Genomic DNA, 24,959 nt, shown 5'->3' with positions numbered 1-24,959 from the left:
CCTGCTCCACAGCCCCCTGCCCCAATGACATACCCATATCCAAGAACCTGAGCACCACGTGGCCACAGTTAAGATGGAACCTGCTGCCCACGTGCAGTGCAGGATGCAAATCGGGACCCAAGCTGGAGGGACAGGAGTCTTTCCAGCTCCAGCTGCCGTTTTTAGCCCTTGTAATCCTGACTCTGTGTGTCATCCCACGTCCAGCAGTATTTCTTCCTGTGCTGCAGCAAATGAGAACATGAGCTTACAGCTCCAACCAAACCATATCAGAAACACATTTCAAGCTTCCCGTGCATACAGTAGCTTAGGACTGCATTACGTTTTCCAGGTAAGGGCTGCACTTTCCACCCACACTCCCTGTTGACACAGCATGAAAGTGCCCACAGATGCTGCTTCTGCCTTGAAATGGAGGTGCTCACGTGCGCCTGAGTCACGTTTGTTGCGAATTACATGAAGGTGAAGTTGTGAGGGTGGCATGTCATTCTGTTTTTCATTTCAATTCAAAAGCCACATCTTCTCTTACTTACCAGGAAGCATAGCTAGCGAACATGAAGCTCACCCCTGGCAGTGAACCATCTCCAGCAGCCCCAGACTCGTGGGATTCCTGCAGATAACATCAAACGGGACAAGTCGAGCAAAACACTAGGGTGAAATTGAATGTATCTTGAGGAGGAAAACCTGAACCAAGATCAGAGGTTTTATGAAAATCTTAAATAATGTAAACATTGCTGGTTTCAGAGAGTTTAATAAAATGCATACAAACTTTATATTAAAAAAAAAAAAAATTAAAGCAAAGCATTGCTTAACTCAGTTTTGGTCTTCCAAACAGGCAGTTGCTGTTTTGTTAGTTCAAAGATGGGAAGGCCGTAAGAAGGGTCTGAGGAAGTGAAGGCAGGGCTGGTGGGAGACAACAGCACACAGAGAGGAGGTGGAACAAGTCCTGCGGAGGGTCCGGGGTGGGCAGAGGGGGAGCCAGCAGAGAGGAGCGGGTAGTCCCGGGCCAAGAGAGCAGCCCTGAAGTCGATGTGGGGATTGGAGCTTGCACTCACCGAAGGCCACACCTGCCCTGAGCAGATCATCCCCGGAACCCACACAACCTGCTGCGATGAAACAGCTTCAACCAAACCACGGGTGGACGTCCCACCCCACCCCTCCGGATGCTTGTAATTCCTCTAACAGAACCCAGCCTGAGATTCCCCAGTAGTACTAAGAACCCTCAAGGGTAACGCTGTGTAAGGTTCGTATTCAAATAAAATCAAATAAATCAGATGAAAGGTTTTGTATGCTGCAGAAGGAAACATGGGAACCTGAAAGTAAGCAAAAGATGGGAAGAAAGGGGTAAAGGGACCCCCTGTGCAGGAAGCCAGGATTTGTGGGGGTTTGGCTTATTTGGGGAAATTCACCTAGCTTGTTCTGCCAAGAAATATGAGCAAGGGTTTCGGTTCATTTTCATGAAGAACCCAACCAGCGAGCACCTAGTGTGTGCCAAGTCTCCTGCTAAAGCCCAGACATGCATGCAGAGGCACGGAGTGCACAATCCCCAGTCCCCTGAGAGACACACGCCAACAACAACCCTCTAACTGGCCAGTGCCTGCAGGCCACGGTCCACACACAAGGGTGTGACTGCTTCAGAGACCATCGTTCTGTCTTCAACTTCCCTTTCTCCTCAAACTGTTGCTCTCTGGTTCCCACCACCACTCACAGTCTAACAGAAGGTAATCCAGTCCCCCAATAATACACACATCGACCAAAGGTAGTCTTCAACACGCGTTTTTCTCAGGACCATTCTTCAGGGTCCAGGTCAAATGTTATTTTCCGCGAGGAGCCTTGCTCAGTTTCCCTTTGGAGACTGAGTGTGGCACCTGAACTAAATTTGAGGCTTTTCAGGTACTGGGTGTGTTTCCACAGAAGGACCTCAGCAACCAAGCCGGCCCTTAGCCAGGCACGAGGACCGCACTGAGGAGAGAAGGAACAACTCCGCTGACAACCACCTTGGTCCCTATTGATTTCTACTTCTTTCTCCTCACATATATTGGTGCTGCCATTCTTTCATTATTTATTTACTTGTTTGCTAGGACTGGGCAAAGGAAGTACCCAGGGGCATTTTCCCTTTCTGCACAACACTATCAGTAATATGATTGCCAATCATTCATTCAACAGCCATTGAGCGTCCATGCTGTAATCGGCAGCAAGAGCAACCCATCGTTCCTCAGAAATTATTGCCAAATTGACCCTCCATCATGACCCCCAACGCTCCTGCCATCACCACCCCTTCTTGCTATCAGTTTTCTCCTACTCCCCTCTTACCTAGCTTTGAAGTGAGCAGACAGACTTGGAAATAATGAGCGTCTTAGGGAATCATTTTCACAGACTCCAGACTACTTAATGATTCCAAATCTCATCACTTCAGCCTACATAGATGCTTTATGAACTAAGGTTTATGGGTCTTACTAGCTCATCAACTCGGACTAGCAGCATCATTCCCAGACATAATCTGTCCAGCTTTAAACACATGAGTAGGACGTAACATGTGGGAGTTCTGGGCATTTTGAAACTTGTTATTGGGGAAAGAGAAAACCCAGGGATTCTGCCTCACATTCACCCCGTTCTGCTTTTCCACATGAAGTTACACTTCGTTTCATGCATTCTTGGGCTGAGCTGTGCATTCTTCAAAGAATAAGAAGCACCAACTACAGACCAGCACACAATAGAAAGGGATTAGCCTAGCATATCTTGAATAATTCTTTAGTCCACAAACATATGATTCCAAAAGGCAATAAATAATGGTCACGATGCTCTGCTCTTTAGCACCAACCAAAATGCCCGGAACATGGAAAATGTTCCTGCCGTGGCTCTCGAATGCACCAACACCAAGACCACTACTGAGAGCATCTGGGAGCAAGGGGAACATACTGCTGGGTGTTTCCTCATATCCTTATTTCAGAAAATAATATAATAATAATAAGAGGGTGACAACTTTGATGACAGTGACAACTCCATTCACTCTGATGAATGGCAGAGAATGTCACTCAGAAACAACTGAGGAGCAAATGCTAGAATAAAGACTGAACCAGTTTCCAACTCAGCTGTTTGCAGTCTTATTAAATCAATTTCAGTAACACACCTGGCCTCAGTTTCCTTATCTGTCTTAAGATATTCCAAGCACTAGATTTTTGTGGTCTCTAAGTTCCATTAAGCCCCCAAATGCTATGTTTTACTTTTAGCTCTCAGCTAATAGTTCTGTGTTTTGTTTTGTTTTTAAGATTTTATTTATTTATTTGACAGACAGAGATCACAAGTAGGCAGAGAGGCAGGCAGAGGGGAGGAGGCAGGCTCCCTGCCTAGCAGAGAGCCCGATGCAGGGCTCGATCCCAGAACCCTGGGATCATGACCTGAGCCAAAGGCAAAGGCTTTAACCCACTGTGCCACCCAGGCACCCCAGTTTGTTTTTTGTTTTGTTTTTGTTTTTAAGAACAATTCCTTTAAATGAACTTTTATGAGAAACGATCTTTTAAAAAAATAAAAAAAGCCAATATTGGTGAAATTTCAGAGGAGTACTCCATTAAAAAAAAAAAAAAAAAAAAAAAGAACCCTCTTATACACACCTTAGGAGGTTGAGGGATAAGTTGTGAATAAAAATCAAATATCAGATTAAAAAATAGAATTATAGCCACTCTCTCCAACTCTAAGAGCCAAATAGGTTTGGTAATACTTAACCTCCAAATGACGCAGCACTGAACTGAAACAGACCTCAAGTCATGGAGAGGTAGGCATAAACAGGTGCTCTATATTTCCTTTGAAATTCTGATCTGATCTTTGATTTAAAAAAAAGAAAAAAGAAAAATAGAAACTTGGCAAGCCTTAGATCCTAAATAGCCTTACAACAATCAGCCAACAATGCAGGTGCCCCAAGGACAAAACATCACACTTTCCTCCAAAGAGAACCCAGTCTGTGACTCTAGTGGGAAAAATTGCTGTTTCACTGTGTGTGGGAATGCTTCTTTATTATTCTTAGAAATTTTCCACATTTTGGGACTGGAAATAAAGACTATATTTTGCCTTAAAGATGGCACAGCAATATCCACAGTGCCTAAAAATGAATTTCTGCATTAATTTCTTATTGTAAAATTATTGTGAAATCAAATTTTGCATATTGTGATTTTTATGATGCCTGAACATTTCCCTTGAAATGTATAGAAATTTATAATTTCAAAAGACACATCAAGAAAAAAAGTACTTTTGTAGGAATAAGACAGCTGTAATTTTCTATTAAATTTTAAGCCAGACTCAGATGGTTTCAATTTTGTATCCAAGAAAACCAAGATAAATTTAAAAGGTATGTTAGAGCCTTTCTTCTTGTGCATGAAATAAATATTCAGGATCATTTTAATATACTAAGAGTCGGACTTCATTGACCAACACAGATATATCAGTCTGAATGACATACCCTTAACATGCCAGATCAGATTATCTCCAATTTTTTGCATTAACATACTTGAAGAAGAATAAAGAATTTTTTTCATTTTAAATAGCACTTTGTGGCAAATCAGGAATCTTTTCAAAACTGGCTCCTTGACTGCAAATTTGAATAACATGGATGTGAAGCTCAACCATATTGAGTTTTTGAATTCCTCCACTGAATCAAGAATTTATGCCAACAGGATATGATTAACCATTTACTAATTTTATAATCACAAAATGACTCATGTGAGGCTGAGAGTCAGAATTTTGATAAAAGGAAAGCACAGTCTAGTGGATGGAAGTAATGACAGGAAATTTACTGATAAAATTAATAAACAACTGGGCATATGCTGTCATAATGTGGAGTCATTGTTTATTTGATATCTAACTTGAAAGTTTTTTCAGAAGTCTAAGCTTATGATTGATATTATTTAAACAATCATAAACTAGTTGAATTCCTCCCTGTGACTGATATAAAAACATAAGAATGTAAATTAAACTTAATAACAGGATCTAGTATTCACGGCTATAATTGATCACAATTAATGCCATGCCACCTTCAAATCAATCATGTCCTTAAAACCGCAAGAAATTGTTTTGAGAAATAAAGAGCAGTATCTCTTAAAGTTGTACTAAGGAGAGGAATATAGGTAGACTAAAATAAAAGAAGGAAAGGGCCCAGAAAGGAAATTCCTAACCTGACTCTTATTATACTAATTGAATTATTTATTTCCAAGGATATATTCTTAATCTCTGTATTGCCAGCATCTATCCCAATGCATGACACTGAGAATGTTTTCAATAAGGCATTTGAATGAATGACTATGTGAACGACTGACTCAAGATATTAATCATTCACACCCCCAAGGTATGAATGTGTCAGGCATGCCCATGGTCCGTGTTGGGAGAGGAGGAGGAGTATGTGTGTGTAGGGGGAACAAGGGGTCATAGAACAGCAGAGATAGGGGACAGAATTATAGAAAACAGCCACATTTTGAGAAGATGAGAGGGAACAGGAAGTAGTAAAGGGGAAGGACAAAGGTCAGGGAGAGTGTCAAGCATGAGGCGTTAAAAGACAGTGAGAAGAAAGGAATGTGGACTCTGGAGCAGTGTCAGGGGAGGACTGGGGACAGATATTATGTTGTTTGAGTTTAAACAGTGAGGATGGAGAGTTCTAGAAGCAGTGACTGAAGAGAAAGACCACAAGGGAGGCCTAGATGGTACAGTATAAGATAATCAAATGGAAGTGGAAATTCTGTTATGGAGGTGCACTGATCTTGTGAGCAGGCAGACTTCCAGGCTATGTGTTACACCTGTGCCAGACTGCTTTTTAAGTCTGCCTTTTCCTGAAACACCTTGCATACAAATAGCTGTCCTAAATGACATCACATTATGGCAAAGTCCTGTGGTGCTCTCCAGCTGAGGGAAAAACATTGATGGAGAGCTTCACAGATGAAAGAAAGAAAAATCCTTCTTTTAAAAATGGAGTAATAGATGGACAATCCAGGAGAAATGGATAAATTCCTAGAAGCATATAACCTACCAAAACTGAAGCAAGAAGAAAAAGAAAATCTGAACAGACTGATTAGCAGAAAAGAATTGAATCAGAACCTCCCCCTAAAAAGAACACCTCCCCAAAACCAAAAGCCTAGGACCAGATGGCTTCACAAGCAAATTTTACCAAATATTTAAAAAAGAGTTAATACCTATTCTTCCCAAACTCTTCCCAAAAATAGAAGGGAAGGAAAGCTTCCCAACTCATTCTATGAGGTCAGCATTATCTTGACACCAAAACCAAATAAAGACACAACCCAAAAAAAGAGAATTATAGGCCAATATGTCTGATGAACATACATGTGAAAATCCTCAACAAAATACTAGCAAACCAAATCCAACACTAAAAAATTAAATTTAAATAAACTTAAAAAACTATTTACCATGATCAAGTAGGTTTTATTCCTGGGTTGTAAGAGTGGTTCAGTATTTGCAAATCAATCAGTGTGATACATCACATCAATATGAGGAAGGATAAGAACCATATGATCATTTCCATAGATGCAGAGTCTACGGCCATACCACCCTGAATGCGCCCGATCTCGTCTGATCTCGGAAGCTAAGCAGGGTCGGGCCTGGTTAGTACTTGGATGGGAGTCCATAGATGCAGAAAAAAGCATTTGACAAAGTACAACATTCATTCATGATAAAAACCCTCAACAAAGTAAGTTTAGAGGGAACATAGCTCATCATAATAAAGTCCAGACATGAAAAACCTACAACTGATATCATCCTCAATGGAAAAAACAAAACAAAACAACAACAATAACAAAAAAACCTGAGACCCCTTCCTTTAAGTTCAGGAACAAGACAAGGATGTCCACTCTCACCACTTTTAATCAACATAGTGGAAGTCTTGGCTACAGAAATCAGAGAATAAAAATAAATAAAAGGCATCTAAATCAGTAAGGAAAAAGTAAAATTTTCAATATTTGTCAATGACATACATATAGAAAACCCAAAAGACTCCACCAAAAAACTGTTAGAACTAATACATGAATCCAATAAAGTCACAGAATACAAAATCAATCTACAGAAATTTGTTGCATTTCCATACACCAATGATGAATCAGCAGAAGCATAAATTAAGACAGCAATCTCATTTACAATTACACCAAAAATAAGATACTTAAGAATAAACCTAATCAAAGAGATGAAAGACCTGCACTCTGAAAACTATAAAACAACGATGAAAGAAATTGAAGACAACACAAAGAAATAGAAAGACGTTCCATGCTCATAGATTGGAAGGATAAATATTATTGAAATGTCTATACTTCCAAAAGCAATCTACACATTTAATATAATCCCTACCAAAGTACCACCAGCATTTTTCAGAGCTAAAATAAAGAATCCTAAAATTTGTATGGAATCGCAAAAGACCCTGACGAGCCAAAGCATTCTTGAAAAAGAAAACTAAAGCTGGAGGCATCACAATTCCAGACTTCAAGTTACATTACAATGCTATAGTAATCAAAACAGTATGGTAGTGACATAGAAATAGACACATAGATCAGTAGAACAGAAAATCCAGAAATAAACCCACAGGTACATGATCAATTGTCAACAAAGCAGGAAATAATACCTAATGAGAAAAAGACGGCCTCTTTAGCAAAAGGTGTCAGGGAAACTAGACAGCAACATGCAAAGTAATGAAACTGAACCACTTGATTATCCCATACACAAAAAATAAACTCAAAATGGATTAAAGACCTGAATGTGAGACCTAAAACCATAAAAATCCAAGAAAAGAGCACAGATGGTAATCTTTTTGACATTGGCTATAGCAACTTTTTTCTTGGTAAGTCCCCTGAGGCAAGAAAAACAAAAGAAAAAATAAACCATTAGGCCTGCATCAAATGAAATCTTCGCACAGCAAAGGAAACAGTCAGCAAAACTAACATGCAAATTTCTGAATAGGAGAAGATATTTGTAAATGACATATCCTATAAAGGGTTAGTATCTAAAATATATAAAGAACTTCTACAACTCAACATTCCAAAAACAAATAATCCAATTTAAAAGAAAAAAAATGGGCAGAAAACATGAACAGGCATTTTTCCAAAGAAAATATACAAACGGCTAACAGACATATGGAAAGATGCTCAACATCACTTAGCATCAGGGAAATTCAAATCAAAACTACAATGAGACATCACCTCACACCTGTCAGAATGGCTAAAATCAACAATACAAGAAACAGCAGGAGTTGGAGAAGATGGGAGAAAAAGGAACCCTTTGGCGCTCTTGGTGGGAATGCAAACTGGGGCATCCACTGTGAAAACCAGAATGGAATTTCCTCAAAAAGTTAAAAATAGAACTATCTTACAATCCATCATCACACTACTGGGTGTTTTTGTACCAAAAAGTACAAACACACTAATTCAAAGGGATACATCCACCCCCATGCTTAAAGCTGCATTATTTATAATAGCCAACATATGGAAGCAGCCCATGTCCAGCAATAGATGAATGGATAAAGATGTGGTACACACACACACACACACACACACACACACACACATTAGAATATTATTCAGCCATTAAAAAGGAATTAAATCTTGCCATTTGTAATGACAGGGATGGAGCTAGAGAGTATAATGCTAAGTGAAATAAGTCAGTCACAGAAAGACAAATACCATATTATTTCACTCATATGTGGAATTTAAGAACCAAAACAAATGAGCAAAAGAGAAAGAGAGAAAGAGAAAAACCCAAAAACAGACTCTTAACTACAGAGAACAAACTGACAGTTACCAGATGGGGAGGTTGGTGGGGGTGAGGAAAATAGGAGATGGGTATTAAATAATATACTTGCTGTGATGGGCACCAAGTGATTATAATAAAAACTTAAAATAAAAAAAAAAAACACTCACTGGAGTAATAGAAAAGACAATGTAAATGTATTTAATAAACCTTAAAATATAATATTTTTTAAAAGTTGTAAATGATCTCTATTTTTTCCTCTATCAGGATAAAGAATCAAAATCATAAGAATGAAACCAAAAATTACGTATAAAAGTAAAATGTCCAAATATAAGCCAGGGCCTTTTTCACACAGAGTTGATTTCAAAGAGAGGCCATCAATCAAAATTAATTTAAAAAAACAGAAATTTATTACTTGTGCTTTTTGAAGAGCACTGAAAGATCCAATTCATAGGCCATTGCAATGCTTCAAAATACTTTTCTCTTGTCTCCAATTCCTAGACTTCCTCAAGCTCTGCCAGAGGGTTTTCTCCTGGAACCCCAACCCTCCAACCCATCCTTCATTGGCCCCTGAGAACCTTCCCCAGAACCCTCTCTTAGGGGCATCCCCTTACTTCTTTCTCCTCTTCACCTGCTGCTTCAAAATACCCCAGGAATACTCTGGGAAACACAAGCCAAAAATACCTTTTCTTCTTTTGCAACATATGAGAGAGTAACATCTTACTATTTGTAGGACTTCACTCTAATCATAGCTATTGTTCCATCAGAAAAATGATGCCAAGGTAAGAACGATTCTGAGCCATCCGCCATTACTTCACCCAGCTTAAGTGGCCGTAAAGGCAATGCATCCACTTAATTTCTCCTGTTTGTGCTCATTCCTTAGCTACTGTCCATTTCAACAACAACTGTACACACACACATGCATAGTAAACACACACATACATGTTGAAGGAGGAAAAAGGAGCATATAAACACTGTGATGGAAAAGAACACACGACGAATGAGAATAAAAAAGAATTAGACAACTCCATTTTCCTGGCCCAGGGTGCAAGTATATGCTTGTTGTATGTCCGTGTGTACAAGAGTGTGTATGTGTTCCAGGAGGTATGCATGTGCATTTGTGGGCTAGTTCGTGAATGTCTTCTTTTCACTCGAATTAGGGGAGTGTAAACCCTCCTTTATTTCACTGAATTAGCTCTAAATGACCATATGTTCTTTTTCCCTGCAAGTTTGGTTTTAATGAAAAGCAGAAATTTCACAGGGATAAATCCATTATGTAATTTTAATTAACCTCATTAAAGATATAAAATGACCCAACCAAAAGACATATATTTAGTGACAGCCAAATTAATATTTTAAACTAAATGGAAGAATTTAGCAAATTTCAAACCCTATATCGTGCCTATTTTATAGGACTAAAACCAATAAAGTGTCTACCTCAAGATAATAGTGAATGATGCATATTAACAAAACTGTATCTGCCTTCCTTGAACAGCATCGATTTAAACCTTAGATGAAGCCATTTAGATTGACCGCAGTAAAATAGACAAAATAGGTTTTGCACAATAAAGTCGAATTTTCCATCATAAAATACAGTGGGGTTTTTTTATTTTTATTTTTTTAAGTTACTTACATGAGCTCAAGCTTTCAAGACACTGCTTCCTCGTCGGTTTCTGCTCAGATTGAGTGAAATGATATTCAGATTATAAGATTCAAAATAAAAATAAAGGTATAAGAAGATCAACTGGCCTAAAATGGAAATGTATCTTGGGAAACTAGAGAAAGCAAAGTTAATCTTTGGGGAACATTTGCTTGTTGATCCCTTGATTTGGGGAGACTCCCCTCCTCGTTCAAGAAGATTGTTCTACCCTAACAGGTGTCATTGTTTTCACTCTACATAGAGCATCTTTATGTGGCGCTAAGAAAAGATGGTCTTCTTCGTACATCCCGTATTCCAAATCCTTCCCTAAATTTTTTGTCCACCTACATTTGCTAGTTCCCTGGGCTTTACTTTTGCCCATTCAAAATGTACTTCTGGGAATAACCAGAAGTATGCTACTCTGAATGGTACTGGTCTAGCAGGAAGACATATTCCATAGTTAGTGCAACACCTGATGGTTATGTGCATGATGCAAGGTGATGGAAGCGGGGGTGGAGGGGTTATATTTGGTAAGAAGGTGCATGTAGCCTGGGCCATAAATAGCCCTCGAGCTTTGACAAAGGCTCTTGGAAACCAGGTACTTTGGTGTTTGTCTCAAATACCATTGGCTTATCAGTTACAAAAGTTTATCAATGACCAGGACACAACTCAGATAACTAACGTGGCCAGTGACGAGGACTCTCCCCAGAGGAGGAGATGCCCCAGGCATGGTGCCTCAGGGGCACCGCTCTGCCTTCAGCAAGGGTGTCCGCTCACGCCCACTCTTGTAGCTCATCATCTCCCATTTTGCTCAGTGAGAGACTCGAATTAGTTAGTTGGGGGTCACATAATTCATCCTCAACCTAATAAGAGTAAAATATAGTCCTGTTAAGTGGCCCAGGCAGAGAGCTGGCTCCTTCCTGCAGTCAAGTTTCACTTACCAAGAGAAACGAGGGAGACATCTTGTGCAGAAGACAAATAGCAGAAACAGCTGACATGATCCCCTACCTACTGCATGGAATAGACCCATTGGTTTGTGCTGGGTTGGGGGTTTAATCCTGCCCTTGAGAATGAAAGCAAGGAAGGCAAGAGGGGAGCAGCTTCCTGCAGTGGAGAGGGAAGGACTGAGATTTCCAAGGTTATCAGACCACACCACCTCTGCCTCACTTACTTACATGGAAAGTGAGTCAGTGGGCATACAGGATCTCTAAGCCACTTAGCTTTATGTTCTTTTCCTTGCTGTCCATTCCCCTTTTCTTCCTACATTAAAAAAAAAAAAAAAAAAAAATCATGTGTTTTGAGAATCTGGGGATTTCCATCTGCTGCCACGGTTGGCACTCTCTGCTATCACCACTCTGCCCATAACACCGACCTTCAGCTCACTTTCCTTCTTGCACTTGTTTTTTTCCCTCCTGTTTTAAAAGAGTAAACTGAACGAGGTTGGGCCACATGAATTTCATTCACGTACACATAGTCACAGACAAGAATGTCCCACTGCAGTCCACTCTGCTGTGAACTTGGAACATCGCCTTTCTGAGACATTCCCAGTTTGCTCTAGCCGCGGGAAGGGGTGCCAGAGTGCCCTGGGCCTAGAGGCCGGAGCTGTGCAAGACTCCAGCTCTACCACGTACTAGAGGTTTCTAGGCCATTCGAAATCTCATCGTCCGTATGAAAATCGAAACACGGCCTCTTCTCTCACAGAAATGTCAGGAGGAAGCAAGACAAAAATATGCAGAAGTGTAATAAATAATGAAGAGGCAGACAAATGTAGGATATTTCACGATGCATGAAAGTGGGTCAGCGGTCGTCATTCCGTAAAGCCAACATTGGAAGGAGCACCCTGGGACCAGTCTTTTCTGGCTCTGGGTAACCTCAAATCTGAGCTCCCTGGAATGCACCTGCCCATAAACAACAATCCAGCACACATGTATCTCTGGGCACCCTCTTACCACTGCTACCAGGACTGGACACCACTGACTTGTGCCTTCCTGGCCCCACCAGTCCTGTTTACCTCCCCACAGAGAAGGAGCATGACGGTCCCACTGTCTAGACTCCGCCCGCCCCAGAATTATCTGGTTAGCAGATGCTGCCTGATGACATTCCTCTGTGATGGAATGCCTCTAGCCAGCTTCTGGATGTTGTTCCTGCCTCTCTGCTTTGCTCGTCCGTCCTTCCTTCCTTCCTTTATTTCTATCTTAAGATTTTATTTTTATTTGAGAGAGAGAGATAGCAGAGAGGGAACACAATCAGGAGGACTGGGAGAAGGAGAAGCAGTCTTCCTGCTGAGCAGGGAGCCTGATGCGGGGCTCAACCCCAGAACTGTGGGATCATGACTGAGCCAAAGGCAGATGCTTAATAACTGAGTCACCCAGGAGCCCCTGCTTTTCTGAGCAAATGGATAAAAATGTGGTCTGTACAGGAGTAGATGAGTGGAAGATAAAAAGTATATAATTTAAATATTATTTAGTGTGTCCTGTAAGCAAAGCATGTTGCCAAGTGTTATACCTACATTGTCCCATGTTATCCTGCCTGCAACGTTTTTAGATAGATAATACTACACACAAATCACCTCACATGGAGAAAATGTAACCACCCAAGGTCACAACCAACCACACAAGGTGCCATGCTGGTGCATGGCAGCACCAGACTGGCCTGAGTCCATACACAGTGCTCTTGCCACACAAATTAAAGCTGAGTTTCTCAAATTATAACCTGGAACTGGAGCCTGAGCCTCTCCTAGGACATGGTTAGGAATGCAGACATTCAGCCCTCCCCAGAGAATCTGTTTCGTGACATCATCCCAGAGGGGTTCACATGCCAGCTAAGGTTCGAGAAGCCCTGTATTAGGTCTTGTGATAAGCAGTAAGTAGAGAAAGGAAAGGTGTAAGAAAGAGAAATTCTAGTAAAACTCCTGGAGGACTTCGGGAAACAGAACTGTCGTGATTTGAGAGAGCCAGTTCGAGCCAGCGGCATTCTGTTCCGCTGTTGGATCATAGCATCCAAAACTGCACGACTCCTTAATGTCCTATCAGAAAGAGAGTACCCACCCCTCGTAGGAGAGTATCGCTCTATGCGGAGAAGGAAACATTTTGAAAGGTTTGATTAAAAATACAAGGTTTTAACGGAGAAGTAAATAGACACCCACAGGCCTCCCATTGAAGGTTTTCCTCACCCTGTCTTTTTTTAGAACCGTGTTGCTGAGAAAGAATAAAATGCAGAAACTAAGGACTCTTGCAAAAGGCTCTTGTTAATCGGCCGCCACCAGGACTGGATTTTTGGACGTGTGTCCTAGTAGACATTCAGACTGCCAACACTGAAACTCTGCATAATGCACTGAGCAAAAAATGCTATAAAATTAAAAAGGCAATAAATTTAGAATCACTAAAACTAAAGTGCTGCTTTGTATAGTTCACTCTGTGTATTAGCCAGAGAAGGGGAGTCCAAGGATCCTCGAGGCAGGATGAAAAATAAGAGTGCTCCTCCAGAGTGATTCACCGCCAAAGGTAGGCAGACCAACGATACCACTGACAGCCCTACGAATGAAAGTTTGAACCCGCTGTGGCAGACAGGAAAACAAATTGCCAAATTAGGTAAAATATTTTCGCAAATGTAATCCACTCTACAACCAGAGTTTTTTGGGTCCTGGCCAGGAGACAAAGACACGTTAACTCTGATTGAAGTGGACATGGATGGATACACTGTCACTTGGTCCTAATCTCTCCTAAGTGAGGTGGGCTATGGGGTAGGCAGGTGAGGGTTACGGAGTCAGGATGCAGGGACAGCTGGGGACCAGCTGAAATCAAAGGGTGGCCTGTGACCAGTAGGGGGTAGACAGGGGACCTGGTCAATTTCGAGCAACGCTGTTTATTTCTGATCTGGAGGAGGGAAGGAAGCAGCTGTGCTTTGAGCCTGGGTCCCTGTTTAAACCTCAGGACTGGCCATAGCTCATTTGTTTCCTAATGAAATCCAGAGTGGACACTTTTATATGGAGAGTCTCTATAATCTCCAGTCCAACAAACGAAAGTCCACGTCAACATCTGGCCCTGCAGAGAAGCCAATACATCATTTACAGAAACACAGGGATACTGTGAAGACCAAGTCAGCCGGGAAGATGCCGCTTGCGAATCTCTCTAGAGTGAAGGGGCAGCTTGATTTAGAATAGTTCTAACACTTGAAAAGGAGGACTCTCATTCCTCTGGGATGATCCCAAATTTTTTGCATTAGTCACGTGGATTCATTCTTCAGAGAGAATGATATTTCTCTAAAGGTTTTAGTTTTATGAAATGTGTGTTCCACAAACATTCTCTGTTAGGTTGTTTGCTTATGGTATGTCGGTTGTGGGTGAATTCGCTGATTGTTTTGCCCCGGAGGATTCCCTGCCCATACTGGGGCAGGGAAAGTCTTCTGGTAATGCTGGAGCTGTTAGTCCCTGCAATGTAGGGGCTCAAGGCAGCATACGTTGTTTATCTCACAGATTGGTGGGTCAGCAGTCCAGGTTGGCTGGTTTCTCAGCTCTTGGTCTTTCAAGTCAAAAGTTCACGTGTTGGCTCCCTGGGCTCCTATCTCAAGCCCCTGGAGAAGAAGGGGCTTCTTCTAGGTTCAGTCAGGATGTTTGCAGAGCCCAGATTCTCCCCTGGGGGGACTGGGGCCCCTGCTTCCTTGCTAGCTGTGTGCTGAGCCGATCTTAGTTCATAGAGACCTTTCCCTGGTCCTTACATTTAGCACCTGATCTCAGAGCCACAAAGGCACTTGGGATCATACTCACACTTGGAATCTTTACGACTTCTCCTTCAGCTTCGTTTCCCTGCTTCTGGCTAGAGAGACTTCTCTTCTTTCAATGGCTCAAATGATTAAATTGAGCCCATCTGAGAAATCCAGGACAATTTACTTATTTTAACATCCATAATCTTAAGAACATCTTTAGCTCTCTTTGCCGGACAATGTAATGTATTCACAGGTTTCAGGGATCAGAGCACAGACATTTTGTGGGGACATAGGGGCACTATTCTGCCTACCACCAAATCAGAGTAAGGGCAGGTGAAAAATTGCTACACACAGCTGGTGAACGGTAGGAAGAATCACCTCTGGAGGTGACTTGAAAGGATGATCTCAAATGTTATTTTTAATGGGTCCATTGAATTTTTAGAACTATAAATATTTTAGCTTTAAAGTAGCATAACATGGGGCACCTGGATAGCTCAGTCGGTTAAGTGTCTGACTCTTGATCTGGGCTCCAGTCATGATCTCAGAGTCCTGGTTTCAAGCCCCCACATCAGGGTCCACACAGGACATGGAGTCTGCTTAAGATTCTCTCCTTCTCCACCCCACCTCCCTCTCTTAAAAAAAAAAAAAAAAAAAAGCATAACTTCTTGCCTTGTGATTAATACTATGCATCTAATCCTATGAATTTGTGTGAGTGTGAATTCCTCTCTTAAATCCAGGAGTTATACTATACTAGATTTTCAGATTAAAAATTTGAAATTAGAAAGGACAAATAACGGGTCTAAGCTTTCATTGCTAGTGCATCTAGACATAGCCCCTGAACACAGGTCTTCTGAACTTCAAACCACAGTTTCCTATATCATATCAACTTGCTCAAACATGTTGTCCACAGAAGCCATGATGTAGTAAAGACATAAAGAATGGAGAGAAAATACATCCTAATCTAGCTCTCCAGATGTTATCAACATACAAAAATTACAAGTCCCCCCAATATTTGGTAAAAATAGAAATGTAATAAAAATGCCCAAAATCTTTTTTGCAGATTATAAAATTCAAACAATTAAAAAAAAACCAGAGAGGAGGAATTATAGGCATTCTCTAACCTTTATTTACCCAAACCACCCAAGTTCATCAAGTAAAAACTTAATACAAATTACTAGACTTTTTTTTCCTTTTTCTTCTAAATGCTGCTTAATTGACAGAGAAGAGATGTGAAATCTGGGTCATGGGTATTTCTAAGTGACTGCTCAGCCTCCAAATGTCAGATTCAAAGATTGATAAATGGAGAAACCCCTCGTGGCTACTTCAGAGACCCCAGGGCAAGAATAGTTGCTTATTACAATTTGGCCAAATGTACCCAACCAAGCATTTGCACACAGAATTAATTTTGAATGAGGTTTCTTATTTTAACATTATTTTTATGATCATTATTTTTTTATCTGTCTTAATAAAATAAAGGTAAATTTGATGCATATATTTTTAGAAATCCATAAAACATTTTGCTTAAAGTATCCAGTGTGTGACTAAAGGAGAATCAGAAATTTGTTGTTGACCATGTAATTAGCTGTGCTTAAAATATTTCACAATGTGTTGAAAGTCAGAAATCATATGAGGGTAGACACACATAATACAACAATAAGAGAATGTGATTTCCAAATCATTTTCAGGTTAAATAAAACCCCCTTTCTGAATATCTTAATTTCCCATAACTAATATCACAAAATGGTAAGAGTGAGAGTAATATAAACTGCAGTTAATGGACAGGTAAAAATAATTCACAGTGTAGCTGGCAGGGCTTTGGAATATGGAGGGGAAAATAAAGAAAGATTTGAAAAAGAATAGGAATGTAGCTGCCTCACTCAGCACCAAATCCTCCATGTCAGTGTCCACACTTGGAAAGAAAGCAGATGAAAAATGAAAAATGAAATGTTGAAATGAAAAATGAAATGAAAAATGAAATGAAAAATTGTCTCTGACCACAATTTTAAGCAAAAATAAATACAGAAGAAAAATAAGTTTCCCTTCAAACAATCCAGGCATGACTCAGGCACAGAATAAATGTTGACTTGAATTCAACTGTGTATTTTTGCACCAAAGGAGGTTGTATGCATACTCTGGTTTAACTACTTTCTGGGGGGAAATTGCAACCCTTGGAGGTGAAAAACCGGCTTCTCAGCTCCAGGTTTTCCTATTTCCACATCAGTCCTTACTCCACGGCAGCTGGCAAGCAGGAAACAAATTTGATAAAGGACTTGTGAGGAAGCAAAAAACAAACACTTTTATTAAAAATGCAAAAATCCAGAAATTTCCTTGGAAAGTTTTTCTTTTATTTCCACTTTGTTGAAGTAGAAGAAGAGAGAAGTAGAGAAGGAGAAGTTCTTCTTCAGTCAATGATACTAGTATCTCAATAATGTGCAATCAATGCGCACTCGTTAAATGTCTCCCCCGACTGAACTATGCTCTACATAGCAAAACACTTAACAAAAGAGCATCATTCCAATGAGGACCTGAGATTCCAGAAGACCAGCACTACTACGCAATCTGACACTGTGTGGCATTTTCAAAAACTATTCTGTTTTAAAGATATTTTTAAAATTTTACTTTATGAAAGTATTTTGGGATAAATAAAGTTTTCTAAAAAGATTTATATTCTTTCTATTTTTCCCTGATTCCCTAATACCACAATGGAAAATAACTATTAGACTTATGTGTGTGCATGCACAGATATACACACACAACCCAATATAGGTGTGTGCACATACTTACACACAACTTAGAGTACATATACACAAACTATATCTAGAACTTAAAAGGGGCAACAGCTATTATATTGAGTGAATATTTTACTTTTTTAAAGATTGTATTTGAGGAGAGAAAGGGAGCACAGAGGGAGTGGGAGAAGCAAACTCCTTGCTGAGCAGAGAGCCCAGTGAAGGGCTTGATCCCAAGACCCGAAGACCAACGTGAGCCAAAGTTAGATGCCTAACTGTCTGAACCACCCAGGCACCCCTTGAGTGAATATTTATAATAAAATTATCTTAATCAACTTCCCGTTAACTGACCCACAAACTTCCTTGCCTTTACAAACCATGCTCACACACACTAGTGTCTGTTGGTAACTTGCCACTAGGCTTGTCACTGGTGTGCCCCATGCCTCCCTTCCACTGTCTGTCTACCAATAGTTCTGTGTGTTACTGATGCATATTCTATTTGCTAGTGTAATTGTGTAATGTAATTAGACATAATATAATGTAATTGTGTAGAAGTATGAAGGGAAAGAGATATGTTTCTCCAACAGCTAAGTTTAATGCATTGGGAAGATTCTACTAAGGGGATTACAATGGTGAAAAGAAAGAAATGTGAAGGGAAACTAGAAAAAAGTAGAAGATCAGGGAAGAAATGTGTAATCCTTTGCACTCATTTTGTTCACGTACATCATGGTTTTTGGTCAGCATCAGTTATATACACTGTCTGAAACTATTTCGATCCAACAACTCTGAAATCTAACTTAAAACCACACAACTGTACGCCTTGCTCACACTTCCCATCCCCGTTGAGTGGTAGGGGACTCTGTTTCATGTTCCTCTCACACCATGTCCTGGGTCACTGAAGCATTCACCATCAGGAACATGTGCCTTCACCACGTGAGGGCAAAGAGGAACAAAGGTATCAGCTCTGGCTGTTAAGCACTTTCCCTTAGAAATGACACCTTTCACTTCTATTTGCAAAGCATCAAACAAAGCAAGTCACCCTGACTAACCTGAATGCAGCATAGATACACAATTCTTCCTCCTGACCCAAAGGAGGAGAAGGCAAGGGAATCTGGTGAACCATAATAATGCTTGTTAAATGACTGTTATCGTGGGAATTGTGGATCAAGTTCTAGACATCAGTTCATACCAACGTAGGTGATGTGGCATCCAGTCCATGTGTAGAGGACAGGCTTGGCTGACATCTTCTGTCAGTTTCTCTACATATTCCTTGGTTAATTAAGATTTATCCCTTAGTATCTGCTCGTGGAAATATGCTAATTATGGGACATATATTTTCCTCATTGTGTCTACATCTAAAAATACTGTCTGCTGCCTTTCTACTAAAAAGATAGTTTGGCTTGGTACAAAATCCTTGGGTCTTTCTCTCTCTCTCTCTCTCTCTTTTTTTTTTTTTTTTTTTGGATATTATAGGCAAAATTCTGATAGCTTTCATTACTAAATATTGTAATGAAGAACTCATTAGCCAGCTAGAGATTTCTTCTTTTTAGAGGACTTAATTTTCTGTCTATATGCCTTAAGGACTTCTAATGCTCACAAATTTATGGCATATATCTCTTATTTGAGCATTATTCCAGTTGTTTTCTTATACATAGGGCATGCTTTCAAGGTAGAGAATCAAATTATCTTTTATTTTAGGGAAGTTTTCTTGAACACTATCTATAAATGTTTTATCTAATTTTTTTTTCTGAAATACCAGTCATACATATATTACATTTCACTTCACTTCATACTTAATGCTTTTTCTCTACTTAGTATTCATAAATCTTTGTTCAACACATATCTTTTTTTTTTTTTTTTTCCTGGAAGACAGCATAATGATTAAAAGTGTAAGCTCTGAATTCAGTCTTCCTGAATTGGAATTTTAGTTTCTAACTTTGGTAAGTTAACTGCTTTTGTTTTAACTGCTTTTGTTTTATTTTGTACAGGTGATTAATAACAGTGCTTACTTACTTCACAGGGTTGCAGTAAACATTGAACAAGACAATGTATATAAAATGTATATAAAATACTTACAATAGTTCCAGGCACATATAAGCATTATGTATTTGCTGACAATGTTGTTTTTTGGATTCTGTCCTCCTAATTCTTTACTGTGTTTCCAGCAATATCAATTTCCCAGTTCACTGCTTCCAATGTGATCCCCATTCTTATTTATTTTGTTATTCAAGTTATTTTGTGAATAGTGTCAGTTTATATTTTACCTCTTCCTTTTGTCTGACCATGACTTCTTTTGGGTCTGCTTTGAGATGAGCTTTAGAGTCATATGTGATTCATTTTCTTGTAGTATCTTTGCGTACATTTTCTTTCTGCTTTTCCTTGATTTTTGAATGAGGGGAGTTCTTCCAGAAGAAGTAGTTATTAGCAGGAACTTTATGTGATGGGCGACCATGGCATCTCCAGACCAGAGGCATGTGCTTGACTGTAGACTGATTATAGTGAGCACTGTGGTTATTCAGTAGAACGTCATTTCCTGTTGTAGTGAACATGTCATTTTTGGAGGCATTTGGAATTTTTTTTCCGTGGAAGAACAGGTAGGTCTTTGAAAGTTGATATGACTGGCCTGGAGACATGGCTGGTGGGGAGGAAATTAGAATGAGAGACCTTGTTATAAACAAAATTAAGAACAGTGAAATATGTTGTATGTTGAAGTAATGTAGAAAGAGAACCATGACTTATTGAAAAGCATCTGTGTCTGACTGTGTCTCTCCCATTTTTCCCTACAATACTCTCAAGAAACATAACATCCAGGAATTATTTACTTTATACAATCACAGTAATCTTCTGACAGTTATGAGAGAAGAGGACCCTTCAGGCATCTTCCTCCCAGCTGTGTTGTTTTACTCTGGAGCAGATGTAAGTGCAGGTGATTCTTTTCTTAGCCAATGTTATCATTCTTCTGACAGGTGACTTTTTAGAACCTTTGGATTTTCTATAAAATACTGGCATTTTCTATTTAATAGTCTTCACATTTAGAACTATTTAGTGTGTTACATGCTACACATTTTATAGTTTTGTATCTTGAGGGTAAATGTCTGTCACAGAATACATTGTTTTTAAGAAGTTACAAAAGCATTGTGACATGACCACCCTATATATTAGCCTTTCGTTCATGGCATCCATATACATATCAGATATAGCCTTTTTCATAATACAAACTTGGTGAATGCAGAGAATCTTGTTTTGTTCAGCCTGTGTGCCTGGTATCTAGTATTGATTATTTCTTCATTTGAAAACCAAACACAAAGAAAATGACAATATGTGTAAAACTTACATAGGTGAATTAAGTGTGTTTACAAATTTTAATGAAACTACAATAGAATTCAGTAATTGTCATGGTAAATTATAAAGCTGTATAAGACCATCAGGCCAATCACTGTGACCTGAAATATGTTTACTGGTCACTTAGAGAGATTGCGTGTGGTCAGGATCAAATAGTTTGGTAGAAAAATGCATACATATACAGGGTGGGTTTTATTCACGATTCTTCCCTTTCTGTTTCATTCTACAAATATTTACTGACCACTATTCCAAATGCATATAGAAAAGAATCGAGTCCCTGATGATTGCATACAAAGGAGACCTAGAAAGTATACGATCCCTGCCCATAAGTACACAATTTCTGGAGAGTAAATAAGCACATAAATACTTACTAACAATAAATAAAAAAGGGATGAGGGTCAAAATTACCACATATATATCAAGGGTTATAGCCACATGGAAAAAAATCTGGGCAAATTTGGGCAAACCTGGGGTAAATGCTGCATGGAGAAAGCCTTGGTTGAGAATATGTTCAAGGATGAGCAGGTGGCGCCATGGCAGAAAAGGGCATTGAGGCTAAAAGATACAAACATGAATCTGAAACAAAACCTGAGCAGCACTGTGCCCTAGGCATGGGGAACATTTCTGTGAGATGATCATGGGACGTAAGGGAGGGAATGATAGGCGGACACCTTGGTAGAAATGGTTCACCACTGAGGAAGGCATTTATCTGACTGACAGCTATCTAAAAACTAAGGGCTATTTCTCCACATGTGAAGCTGTGTTGGAGTTGGCGTGATGCTGGCGTTGGTGAGCCTCACCTCGGTTCTGAGTTGGCATCCGTGCTGTTCCCTGTGCCTTTGCCTTTCCCCGGCGACTGCAAAAATGGCTTCCAGACCTTCAAACTTCATGTCCTCAAGCCATGGCATTCAAAAGCTAAAATGAAAGATGTGGCTCCATTCAGAGAGGAAATCTCTTCCAGAAGCTCCCAGGAAATTTTTTCAAATGTATTCCACAGAAGAGGAATCCATGTCTAACTCTGACCAACCGAGGTAAAGGGCTTCTTACCCAGACACCTCATCAAATTAGGTCCTGTAGACAAAGAAGGAGGGACTAGCATGGGAAATAAACCATGTCGGCCACATGTAGTTTGGGGGATTGTGAAATCATTATTTGACATGCTAAGTAAGTGGGGCTTTATCAGGTAGTGAATGCATGCGGGTAGGAAGTCTGCTGTCACAAGAGTCCTAATTTAGACAGAAGATAACTGTTGGTGAGGTGGACTGGAGTCTTGGCAGGAAAACAGAGAGAGAGAGAAATGTGAGGTGCACACAGTAGCTTGGCTGAGGGAAGGTAAGGGCCTGAAGGCGGCAGAACCGAGGATGGAGGACAGGAACAGCGTCGTGATGATATTTTCTCGGGAATATGAGAAGAAACAAATTGGAGGGGTGTGAGGGCGTGCACTAAAGTGGAAGAAGAGTCAAAGTTCTCCAAAGGTGGTTTTTCTGGTTTTGATTTTTGTTTTTACATTGTCACTAACTGTTGAGGCCAGTGGAAAGAAAGGGAAGTGCACAGATGTAAGAGACTCTCTAGTTGATAAGACAAGAAGTTTGGGTTTGATTTGGGGGACTCTGGTATCTGAGCCAAAAAAGTCACCAGTTAAGCTAGAGATTTAGTAGTTAATGGCATCCAAGTACCTTTATTTGTCCTGTGGTTATATTTAAAACAGGCCAAGAAGAGGACCAAGGGCAGATCTGGGGAAGACCCAGGCATTACCATTTCAGTATTAAAAGATCCAAAGCAAGGGTATTTCAGGTGGAAAAGAAACTGGGAAACACAGCATCACAAAATCTAAGGTGAGAATTTAAAGAAGAATATGACAGTGAATTGTACCAAATAGCATAAGGGTCAAAAAAGAAAAGAATTAGGAAAAGTGTAGAAATAGAGAAATTAGAAGATTCTTGGTAATGCTATTGACAGCAGACCAAACAGTGCTGGGTGCAAAACCCTGACAGCAGGAGGTTAGAGCATGGGTGGAAGGCTGGAGGTAGGGAAACTGATATTGCTTCCAGAAGTTTTCAGAAATGTGAATACTAAAAGTGTTCTGTGAAGACAGGACGACCAAAGGATGATTCCAAAAGAAGAGGTTTATGTATATCTACAGAAGGAAGGAAAGGAAAATCCTTAGATGGTACAGATAGGTGTTTCTGAAGGAGCATAGGTATTTGGACAAATGAAAAGTCCTCAGAAAAATAAACTTCGACAAAAAGGAGGGGAACATTATTATCTTTTTTTAAATTTTTGTTGATAAAGCATATTGTGGGGAACTTGGGTGGCTCAGTTAGTTAAGTGTCTGACCCTTGGTTTTGGCTCAGGTCATGATCTCAGGGTCCTGAGACCGAGCCCTGCATTAGGCTCTGTGCTCAGCACAGAGTCGGCTTACATTTCTCCTCCCGTACCCCCTGCTTGCTTGCTTACTCTCTCTAAAATATATTAAAAGAAGAAAAAAGAAAAGTAGGGATGCCTGAGTGGCTCAGTTGATTGGGTGTCTGCCTTCTGCTCTAGGTTATAATCCAGGGTTCTGGGATGGAGTCCCTGATAGAGCTCCTTGCTCAGTAGAGACTGCTTCTTCCTCTGCCTGCTGCTTCCCCTGCTCGTGTGCATGTACACGTCCACACCCGCATCCTCTGATAAATCTTTAAGAAAAAAAAAAGTATATAGGGAATTCCGAAGACCTTAAATTTAGAATTTGCAGAGTTTTAACAAGGGAGTTTTAACAAGGGAGTTTCCCATGTGAAAATGTTCTGATCAGGTTATAGAAATTTCTATCTCCCAGAAATTTTTCTTTTGTATTTTTTTTCTGCCCTCCTGCAGAGGAAAACACTATTCTAGCTTTTTTTTTCCCATCACATGGTTTGACTTGTTCTGGAACTTCATATAATGAAGTTATACAGTGCGTACATGTTATGCCTAATTTCTCTGGTTCAACAAAAGGTTCGGAACTTGTCCATGGTGCTGTATGCCATTTTCCTTCTGGTGCAGGCTTGTCCTCTGCTGTATCATCAGACCATCAATTGTTTACCCATTTGTCATACTGTCTCTAGTATTTGATTAATAATAAAGTTGCAATGAACATTTGTGGGCAAGTCTTTTTCTCATATTTTCATTTTTCCTAAATTATTTGGGGCCATTACTGGGTTATAAATTAGGTGAATGTGCAACCTTTCCAGAACCTGCAAAACAGTTTGTGAAAGCAATTACACCTGTTTACACCACCAGCAGCAATAAATGGTCCAGACCCTCACCAGCATTTGGTGGTATCCATCTTTTTCAAACTCTAGCCTATTCTGTACATGGGAAGAAGTGTCCTTTGCAGCTATAATTTGCTTTCCAAGCAAGGATAGTCGTAATTGGATCAGAATTCTCCACTAAATTAATTTTCAACCAAAGACAGGACTAGAGAAGAATATTTGGGTTGATTTTAATAAAAATTTTTGAAAAGTTAGGTAATACAAATAGGATGAGAAAGTTGTACATTCTAAGGAGTATGCAACAGAAATTATTTCCTAAAACATCAAGAAGGGGATGAGCATTATAGAGGAGTCAGGAAGACAGTGATGGACTGGGGAGAGGGTAGGTCAACAGCTCAGAAATCCTAAAACTGCTGCTCAAAAAAGGGAAATGAACAAAAAGAAGGGAGCCATGGTTAGAAAGTTCAAGGTTCCTGACAGTTTCACGTGATGACAAAAACCAAGTTTTCAGTATGGAAGAAGTTTGCTAAAAGACAGAGGAGAGAGGTGTCATTTGAAGTGAAGGAAGCCAAAGGTCTATGTGGGTTGGGAATC

This window comes from Mustela lutreola, chromosome 13 (genome assembly GCF_030435805.1).
Source record: "Mustela lutreola isolate mMusLut2 chromosome 13, mMusLut2.pri, whole genome shotgun sequence".
Classification (NCBI taxonomy): Eukaryota; Metazoa; Chordata; class Mammalia; order Carnivora; family Mustelidae; genus Mustela; species Mustela lutreola.
The sequence above is the reverse complement of the archived record's forward strand: the minus strand, read 5'-3'. Positions refer to the sequence as shown.